We start from the raw sequence: 10,984 nt of genomic DNA on the forward strand, positions 1-10,984 counted from the left end.
CACCACATACCCCATTACAGTCACTGTCCATCAACACATAAAATGCTATAGAGTCACTACTTGTCTTCTCTGTGCTATACTGGCCTTCCTCGTGCCCCCTCCTGAGACAGGGACCACGCGTGTGGTCAGAGTAGGGTGAAGGCCTCTGGAAAAAGATCCCTACCAAAACTCCATATTAAACAATTAAGCAAAGTCAGACTCACATTAATTCACTAAAGTAAAATATCAAACTAGGAAATATAAGCATTCTTCAGTGAAGATTAGTTAAAACTAAAAGCCAGGAGTAACTTGGCCTGGAATGTTTGAACATCCCCTAGGCAAGAAAATACCTCAACACAACCCATGTCTTCATTGTGTCAATTAAATGAAGCTATTGTAAAATTTACTTTAGTCTGCTAAAAGGCCCAGTTTAACTTAACTTTGGCCAGATGATGCTTCTCCTCCTCCAGCTCTAATCAAGTAATATATAATCTGGGCAATTAATATAGCAAAGCTGGTACACAACATAGTGAAAGGCAGGAAGGATTCCATCTTAAAGATAAGATTGCATTTTAACACTCAGGAAGTTAAGAAGATTCTTACTTACTATTTAGCAAACAGACAATAACTCAGCCCACCTTGAGGGCAGAACAGGCAGCCTTGATTGATATGGACCCAAATCAAGAAGCTGCTATTCTGAGAAAGAATCAAAGCAGTAAATCTCTTATGTTAATTTTGCAAAATAATCAAGAAACTTAGTGTCTTTTCAAAAATAAACATTTAGAGACCATTTGGTGGGTCTGGATCCCTAGCCCTTTGTCTCTCAACAGCCTATAAATCCCCTAGACAAAGCACCACCACGGGCTCTCTTGTCCCCTTCCTGGCATAAGCCAGGAGCTCTATCCTCTTACTGTATCTCTAAATAAAAGTCTCTCCCTGGCTCTCCTACCTTGACTGTTTGCTAAGTTCATTCTTTGACTCCGCAAACAAGAACCCCAGCATCACCCCTACATTATGTGTGCTAATCATAATGCCCCTTATTCCCTTATCCCTCCCTTCCCACCCATCCTCCCCAAACCCTTTCCCTTTGGTAACTGTTAGTCCATTCTTGGATTCTGTGAGTCTGCTGCTGTTTTGTTCCTTCAGTTTTTGCTTTATTGCTATACTCCACAGATCAGAGAAATCATTTGGTACTTGTCTTTCTCCACCTGGCTTATTTCTAGCTCCATCCATGTTGCTGTAAATGGTAGGATTTGTTTTCTTCTTACGGCTGAATAATATTCCATTGTGTATATGTACTACATCTTCTTTATCCATTCATCTACTGATACACACTTAGGTTGCTTCCATTTCATGGTTATTGTAAATAGTGCTGCAATAAACATAGGGGTGCATATGTCTTTTTGAAATAGGGCTCCTGCATTCTTAGGGTAAATTTCTAGGAGTGAAATTCCCAGGTCCAATGGTATTTCTATTTTTAGTTTTTTTGAGGAACCTCCATACTGCTTTCCACAATGGTTGAACTAATTTACATTCCCACCAGCAGAGTTAGGAGGGTTTCCCTTTCTCCACATCCTTGCCAACATTTGTTGTTGTTTGTCTTTTGAGACACAATAGATTTTTAATCCACTGTTGTTGTATTTTCATTTAAAGCATTTGGAAGTCATCTTAAATGTGCCAAATAATAAACCATTAATTTCTCTCTCTGGAGAACATCATGTGTATGTATTCTCAGAATTGTTCTTCAGAGCTACATGGTTCTTTTTAGTCAGACCAAAACATATGAACTATTCTGAAGTGCTTGTAGGAAATACAGGTCATGTCTGCTTGTTGGCCTTGGGCTCAACAGAGCAATTTGCTAGAAATGAATCTTTAGGTATTATCTATGTAAAACTGAAGACCTGAAATCAAGACAGTAGTTGAGACTGCCCTGGAACAATGTGTGAGTGCAGAGAGAAAAAGAGGGAAGAAGAAGTCATGAGGGCCACCAATACTTAAGTAGGAAAGAAAGGTCAGAGGAAAATGAACAGTAGGTGTGAAGACTGGCATCAGAAAAATAAGAGAACAGAGTGTCCTAAATACTGTCAGAAACTACAAAGAGGTGACACAGAATAAGGACCGAAAAAATACTCTAGTTCTATGAGCTCATTTGCAATTACTTCAATAATAACTATATCAAGATATAATTAACTTACTATAAAACTCACCTATGCTTTCAATTCAGTTGTTTTTAGAATATTGAGAGTTGTGCAACCATCAGCATTACCAAGTTTCAGAACATTTTCATCACCCAAAAAGAAGCCACGTATTAGCAGTCACTCCACATTTTCCCCTCCCCGACAAACCCTCATTAGTTATTTTCAAAGCTGATAGTTTAGAGAAGTGTGGAAAACTGAAAAAGGAAGGAATCACAAGGAACAAGGGCATGTTATTCTTTCAATTCTTTGACAGTAAAGGGAACTAAGAGAGAAGGAAGTGTCAGGAATGGGTTTAAAATGGGAAAAGCCTTCAACATGTGGTAGGGCTGAAGAAAAAAAAAAAAACTCATGAATTAAATTCCAGAAAGTGATAAACCCCTTCACTGGGACACAGGCTCACTACTACTCTCATCCCTGGTACAGCAGCACCAGGAGGAGGAGGAATGCTCTGTAAACGGGGATAAGGAGAAACACTAGCAGTCATTAAAACACTTTCAGCCCTTAGGAGCAACATTCTACACACAGATTCACAACCAGGGCATGCATCCCCCCAAATTTTTCTGTATTTGCCTATGTGTATCACTATATGTTTGGGAAGGAGACAAAAAGGGGGCATACAGTCATAGCAAGAGGTTCCTGCAAGGTATCTTATCGACAAAGCAGTTTTCAATCTAACTTAGAATCCCAAGAGTAGTACTGTTTTGTGGAGTTAATTATTGAACTTTGGACTACTTTATTGTTCATTCATTTAACATGAATCATTAAACATACTCTGACATTACCCTCAATTCCAACATGACAAAAAAACAGTAAGCTTTTGCACTAAATGTTATGGTATGTGCCTCCATTTCCAACACTGCTTAATGTAAGAAAAAAATAAAACTGAATTACAACTGAGAACCCCCAGGTAGAGAATAAAATAATGAAAAATTGACATGAATACTTCTGATATTCCCCCAAACTCCATTAATTTCTATGGCTAACAAAATTTTGTTTTCATATGGCACCAATTGTAGGAAATCGCCAGTTTTGTAGAACCATGATAACAAAGAGAAATTATATCACATGGCACCAATTGTAGGAAATTGCCAGTTTTGTAGAACCACCATGATAACAAAGAAAAATGATATAGTAGCAAGACAGAGCTCAAATACCAGACCACCTTCTTAATAAGTATGTAATTTTCAACTACTTAATCCTATTTGTCTTCGCTGTTTCATCTGTAGAACAATCATATCTCATAGTGTTGTCAATGTCAAATATATATATGTGTGTGTGTGTGCGTATATGTATATACGCACACACACACACATATAATGCATTGTATATGTCAGGCACTAAAAAATACATGTATTATTACATCTGCCCAATTACTGAAACAATCATCAGTATGTTCTTAAACATTAAAAAATAAATACATGAAAAGATGCTCAACATCATTAGATCATTGGGAAATCCAAGTGTATCCACAATGAGATACAACTTCATTTCTACTAGAATGTCTATAATTTAAAACAAAACAAAAGGAAAATAACAAGTGTTGACATGAATGTGGAGAAACTGAAACCCTTATACTTTACTGATGGGAATATAAAATGGTGTAGCCATTTATGGAAATACTCTGGTGTTTCCTCAAAAAATAACATAGAATTACCATATATTCCAGCAATTCCACTCTAGTCATATACCTAAGATAATTAAAAATAGGGACTTAGATACCTGTAGGCGAACACTCACAGCATCATTAATCACAATAGCTAAAAGGTGTCAACAACCCAAGTCCCCATCACCAAATGGATATATAAAACATGGTGTACCAAGTACAATGAGTCATAAAAAGGAATAAAGTGCTAATATATGCTACAATATGTATGAAAACATGCACAATTAAAAAGGCCACATACAAAAGGACAAATATTTATAACTGCACATATGAAACACCTATAACAGATAAATTCATAGAGACAGAAAGCAGATTAGCAGTTAACAGGGGCTAGCAAGAGAGGGAATGGTAGTTATTGTTTACTGGGCAGAGTTTCTGTTTTGGGAGGATGAAAAATTTTGTAAATAGATAGTGGTGATGGTTGTACAACAATGTAAATATGATTAATGTCACTAAAATGTACACTTAACTGGTTCAAATGACAGTTTTTGTTATACATCATTTACAATAAAAGTCATTAAAGTCAACATCTTGAAAGAAATCTTCATACAATTTCCCATCTTCAAAAACTTTAATTTTAGAATCTTATTTTTGACAATTAGCAAATATAGTTTACATATAGTAAAAAAAAATGAGGGGTGGGGAGAAACCAGGTCGAGGGTGTAGAGTAATTCTCTGTACTATCTAAATTTTTCTGTAATCTAAAATTGTTCTAAAAAAATTTTTTTTAAAGGCAATTTATTGAATCTCAAAAGCATTAGGCTAAATGAATAAAGCCAGATTCAAAAGGCTGTATATACTGTATGATGCCAATTTATGAGACATTCTAGGAAGGCAAAAATATAGGAATTTAAAAAAAATCATTTGTTGCTAGAGACTGGCAGGTGAGTGGAAAGGACTGATTATAAAGGTGTACAAGGACACTTTGTAGAGTCATAGAAATATTCTACATCTTAATTATGGTGGTGGCAGTTACATACTATCGCAATTTTTAAGAGTTGTACACCTAAAACAGATGAATTTTACTACAAGTGAATCATACCTAAATAAATCTGATTTAAAAAAAAAACCTACACAGTTACAGTGTCATTTTATGCATTTCAATACAGGCAGAATTCCAGTCTGATAAATATCATCATGAGATCAAGTCAAATAAAACTCTGGAACTATTCCCTGGGGCCAAAGAGCACCTTTCCCCAACTCAGAACTGTAGTCTAGAAAACTCTTACACATTAAATTAAAAAGAAGGGTCAGAACTGTTACAAATTATGTATGAACACAGAGAAAGTTAAATAAATCAATTTGGTTATAGCTATTCACAGCACTGTGGTTTCTGTTCACAGGTATAATTAGGTCTCCTGCAGAGCTTACTTTGAGGGAAAAAATGCATGCTTTGTATAATTCCCAGAACAAATGAAATATATGAAGAGGTGTTTTCCTGTTCCCTAATTAAACAGGTATACTCCTAAATGTGTTTTTCTCTCTCCCATCAACATCCATGTTCTTTCCCACCTCACCACAACAGTACACTGATTTCCCTCTATTATCTCCTCTCATTCTCCTGACCTTTTTATCTTGAAAGAGGATTTTGTCTTTTTTTCCCTTTAACTCCACAGTAGAATTTTGACAATACTTAATGTCGTTCTGCTTCTACTGGTATTTTCTGAAGGTAAACTGCCAATTTCTGTTTTTATAGGAAAATCCTTTTAAAAAAAATGGCTTGTTTCAATTAGAACTTCTAATACTAGACTTTTAAAACTCATTTTCATTCCTTTTCTTATCACTGCCTATTCCTTTATCTTTTCATAGTTAAATTCCTTATTCTATTCAAACAGGAACTAGCATTCTCTGTTGTTCATTTATAATCACCAACTTTTTCAGTCCTCTTAAACCTTCTTCCACATTGATACTAAAGCCACATGAATTCATAGCCTGTGTTAGGATTTCCTGAATAATCCAAATATAAAAGTTCTGACCACTGGCCTCTAAATTGTCTATCGCAGATGTCTGCTTATTCTTATCTTTTACCTCACTTTTGTCTGGTCCTTATCTTTTCAAATAAGTCCTGTAAATCCTTCCTTAAACTTAAGATTTTATTTGCTCTGCTCCAAGCTTTTCCTCAAGTTGTTCCCTGTGCACTGAAATACCTGTTCTTGACATCTAAACGCTGCCTTCTTCCGACGGTGTTTTATGATCTCGACTCTTAATTCAAAAATAAAAATCTTGCCTAATCAACTCATCATTTAAATACAACTATACTATATCCCTTACATCTTTTCTTTCCCATTAACAATTTTTCCTATAACTGAAGTACTTTCTGCTATATGTATTGTAGTGGCCTCTCTAGTTGGAACATAAACTCCCTAAAGCAGGAAGTTCTCATTCTGCAATACACACTCCAAACATCTGATTAAGTATTACATACCTAAACACTCAAGTACCATACTGAAGAGACACAATGAAAAGAAAACTAGTAGTAGCACTTTAAGACACTGAATTCAAGCAATGCCTCTAATGTATGATGTTAAACAAGTCACAACCTCATTGGGCCTCATTTTCTTCTCCAATGGTTAATCCTTGCCCCACTTAATTCACAGAGAATAAGGTTGGGGCGGGGAGCATTAGTTAAATTATAACCAACAATAAAAATGTAAGAATATGTCATTTAAATTACCCTTCCAAGCCTAAGGAATTAGATAACTTGAATAAAGTTAATGAAACACATGGTGATAGTTGGAATTGAAAAGAGTTACTTTTGAATGGCTAAATTTTCAAGTTGGGTGCGTCCTTTGCAATACTCTTATGGTAATACAAACATAATGTCCAAAATACAGATAAAGCAGATAATTATACCTAATTATACCTTGAATGAGTACACTAAAATACATTATTAGATGATACACCAAAAAAAAGTAAGAATAGAGGATTAAAGAGGGCAGCATGAGAGACTATATGTCAATGATACCTTAAAGAAAAAAAAAATTCTTTTAATGTAAGGATATTATTTGTCATTGTTAGTTAACATCTAAAAAAAGCCTTTTTTAAAAAACCCATCTCAATGAACAGCAAATTAAGTGAATCAGCATTGTACATCATTTACTCATATCAGTAATATAGCTTTTGTATTATAAGACTAACAGAAAGCTGTATGTTTAACAGTAGAAATGTTAATTATATAGTATCTTAATATATTCTCAAGGTTAAAAGATAAATACTTGCAGCTAAGCCAGTAAGAATTGCCTTCAAATATACTGAAATAAAGTGTTTAAAAGTCCCATTTGCAGCCAACCAGTATGGGATACAGTAGCATGACAAGGGGCTTAAACCCAACATATTAAGGTTCAAATCCCAGCTCTGTCATTCTCTAGCTATGTAATTCCAATCTAGCTGTTTAGTCTCCCTGAGCCTAGAATTCTCCATCTATAAATTCAGAACAAACTTATCTTTTAAAAAATCCCATGTTTTTGTATCTCAATAGCTGAATTTAAAATTTTAAGAAATCCAAAAAAGTAGTTTAAAATTGTATCGATCTTTTTCAGTAAAATGTCCATGTGCACTCTCCCCTAAGGTTTTGAATCCATCATATTATAAATAAGGACTGCAGAGAAAAAGGATACAAAGTACACAAAAATGCACAAAGATATAAAAAGTGTGACTCCACCAGAGACAGGAAAAAGTTTCTTCTACTCTCAACCATAACCCTATGAACAACCTTAAAGATATCCTACAGCAGTATCATTTTCAAGTATAACTAATTTCCACCCAAAGAGCATCATGAATATTATCAAAATGATCAGAAATTATAAATTACTAGTAATACATTTCTCATAGTTTTCTTTTTCAAGCAGGAATCCAAGATAAAAGAGCAGACTTTTCATAATCCAGTTCTGCACCGTTCAATATGGTAGCTACTAACCACATTCAGCTATTGAGTGCTCGAAACGTGTCTAGTTTGATGTGAGATGTGGATGTGCTTGCTGTAAGTATAAAATACACACCAAATTTCAAATTCTTACCAAATAATATGTAAAATATCTTATATATGTGGCTGTCACTTAGTATTTCTACTGGACAGCACTGATTTAGATGTAGTCAACTCTTGAACAAAAAAAGATACCAGAGTTATTAAGCAACTTGCTTACTATCTTGGTGGTGTCACAAGTGATCTAGAATCTGATCACCTTAATCCCACCCTCATTAATAGAAGGAATTCTCGTTTAACTAATTGAGGATGCTCAAATTTGAGCATCATTAGATGCACTTATTCCTTCTCCATCTCCCAGCCCAGGTGATCACATCCTTTTCTCAGATCCTCACAGCCCTTATAAACATGCTGTTGTAATTTGTACATTTGTCTTTCCAGATGGATGAGAGACTTTTGAGAAAAACTAGTCTCATTCATTTTCTCTATCCCTGGAACCACTGCAGTGCCAGGCACTCTTGCAGGCCCTCTGAAAACAATAAAATCTTTCAGAGGGTTGATTTTTAGCCCTATACAGGTACAACTAACAAATCAAATCACATACTATATGAATGCTCTACACTGGAACATTCACCTTTATCACTTACCTGCCTTAAATTCTTTTTGGAATATGGCAAATATAAAGTGGATAATTTATGTTATCAAAGCAACACAGATTACAAAGCATTTAAAAAAAGCTTTTCACACTCCTGCTCTGAAAAGTTTGGTCTGATGCTCTGATAAGAACTCTGAGTTCTTGGGAAATTCAACACCCTTGTTAGGTTTAAGTTCACTTATGAATGTGCTTACTATGCAAAACACTGCTAGATTTAAGAAAGAGTCCTGGATGTGGGAATTGATGCAGCAATCTTCAATTAATTGAACATTTTAGAACCATTCATGACTGATTGGCTCATGAAGGTTGAAACAGAATCATATGCTTAATATACAGCTCATTACATAAAGTTAGTTTCTAAAACTCCTAAATGCAAGCATGCCAACTTTTATATTGCAAGAAACAGAAAGTTGTGAACATATAGTTTCTAAAACTCCTAAATGCAAGCATGCCAACTTTTATATTGCAAGCAACAGAAACAGTTGTGAAAACTACAGATGAAAACATTAAAATATATTGTTTACTTAAAAAAAACAAAAAAACTGCAAGCAATATGCATACAAAACACAAATGGCAACAGATTTTTGTAAGAAAAAAACTGCTTTAGAATCCATTAATTAGGGCAAAATTACTTGTAGAAACAGCTCTATAGGTGTTTTGTGCCTATATAGAATAACTTTAGAATTGTCTTAAATAATAAAACTCCTCTATTCTCCAGTCATAATGCTTTTCACTACTCAAAGACTGCCTTAATGTTAAGTGGTTACCTTCAACAGTATGGACTTCAACTAAGGGACTTCAGTCTAAGTTGCTATGGTGAAAAGCACCAACTTCAACTATGGCAGAGCTGCCAAGAGGAGTCTCCTGTAAAGACTTAACCACAAGCCAAAGAGGCAAAGACACAAAGTCTCTCCTGGAATCAGTGTTCCTGGATCTCCAAATAGCCTTCCCCCTTTATACTATGTCTTCACCCTCTTCTAAGAATAATTTTCTTTTTTTCTGGCTCTCTTGTAGTCTGTGGCTTTGATGTGTCAATACATTAAAAAATTTTCCTACCAGAGGAGAGCTTTTATGCCTGACACCCAGTTGGAAAGACTTTAGCGTACCTCTTCAATAGGTAATCTGTTCGAAGAGGAGGACCTCCTTCCTTATTCTCAATTTAACATCCACTGTTCAAAATGAAAATATAAAACACACAATTTCTATCAGGCTAAAATAGGAAAAGAACTACCTAAGGTTCTCTCTTCCACGTTCATCTCCACATTTTTTTCCTTCATTTCCCTCCTCAATCTTTGCTCCACCCACTCCCTCCACCCCCCAAAAAGATCCACAGCTGGAGAATCTCATTTTTAAAGCCAAACCATTTAGTGAAGAAAATAAATATGTGCTTTCTTCCTTCAATTATTATTCCTCCGTCACTCAAGAAGTTAAGAAAATACTTTGAATCTGACCGCTCTCTCGGAAAGATGATGAGGTAAATACATACTGAAAAAATACTGTCTTCCCGAAGCAAGTGGATTCGCGGCAAAAAGGCAACGGGGGGAAGAGACAAGAAAAAGCCCCTGAATCCGGAGATGGGACAAAGAGGTGAAAAGAAGTCGCGGGGGATGGGGGTGGGCATAACTGAGAAGTGCAAGAGCTACACACACTCGCCAGAAGCTAACAATGCAACAAGAGGACCGGCCTCTGCGTCCCGAGGGACAAGGGGGTGGCCTCCCCTCCCCCTCCAGACAAAACTAAACCCCGGGCGCACCACCCCCAGCCAGCCCCTGATAAGAGGGGCCTTGTGGGGGAGCGGGCCCCTCGCACCTCCGGCGGGGCCGTCGGCAACGGCCTGGGTGGAAGCAAGGCCCGGAGAGAGATGACTTGGGCTGGGGCAACGCCAAGAATATGGGATGGAGGGTCAGGGGCGGGCACCCGGGTGACCGAGGCCCGCAGCATGGGACCCTCCCATCCCGGGATCCCCGGCGCCCCTCGCCACCTCTGCAGAACAGAGTCCCAGGTATCGGCCCTCGCCGCACCTCCCGCTCCTCATCTCCCGCTCCTCACCTCACGCTGCCTGAGCCTCTCCCTCCACCACAACCGGAGCTGCCACCGCCGCTACGGTCCGAGCCATTTCCCCCTCAGCTGTCTCAGTCGCTGCCGAAAGCTTCGGCTGACTCCCAGCCAGCCAAGCATACGCGTCACTTCCGGCCTGGGAAGCACCGCCTTCCGTGCCCAGGCTTCTTGGGATTGGCTGATGTGGACGGCCTACCTGAGGGTAGTGGGCTGGGTTTCGGCTAGTCGCGTGAGGCTACTGCTTACGTAGTGCGGCCAGGGTCCGACTTCCCCAGGCAAGTGTCCATCGGGCTCCTGACGCCTCTGCGTGCGTCCCCTAGACCCCGCGCGGGGACCCTCCGAGGACTCCGGCCGGGCGTCCGAAGCCCCGCCAACCACCGAAGTGCTCTATTGTTTCTCTGTCCTCTCCAAAAATCTCCGTATACCGTCTGCGTCTCCCAGATTCATGGTTCTGGCCCCAGGTCGCACCGAGATTAGTTTGTAAACTGAAGACTGAAAGGAATGGGCAA

The 10,984-nt window shown here is 37.9% G+C and overlaps 1 protein-coding gene across 11 annotated transcripts in view; it reads right to left on the reverse strand.

Moving 5' to 3' along the window:
• The window catches only part of PIK3C2A (phosphatidylinositol-4-phosphate 3-kinase catalytic subunit type 2 alpha), a 128,806-nt gene extending 118,196 nt beyond the window's left edge, over positions 1-10,610 (reverse strand). For 10 of the 11 annotated variants that reach the window (XR_012122620.1, XR_012122622.1, XR_012122621.1 and 7 more), the window contains exon 1: positions 10,467-10,610. The gene's annotated coding sequence lies outside the window, so the exon portion shown is untranslated. The remainder of the gene's footprint in view (positions 1-10,466) is intronic. The other variant, XM_037026907.2, reaches the window with a different exon arrangement.
• Between the last annotated feature and the right edge of the window lie 374 nt (positions 10,611-10,984).

This window comes from Manis javanica, chromosome 11 (genome assembly GCF_040802235.1).
Source record: "Manis javanica isolate MJ-LG chromosome 11, MJ_LKY, whole genome shotgun sequence".
Taxonomy (NCBI): Eukaryota; Metazoa; Chordata; class Mammalia; order Pholidota; family Manidae; genus Manis; species Manis javanica.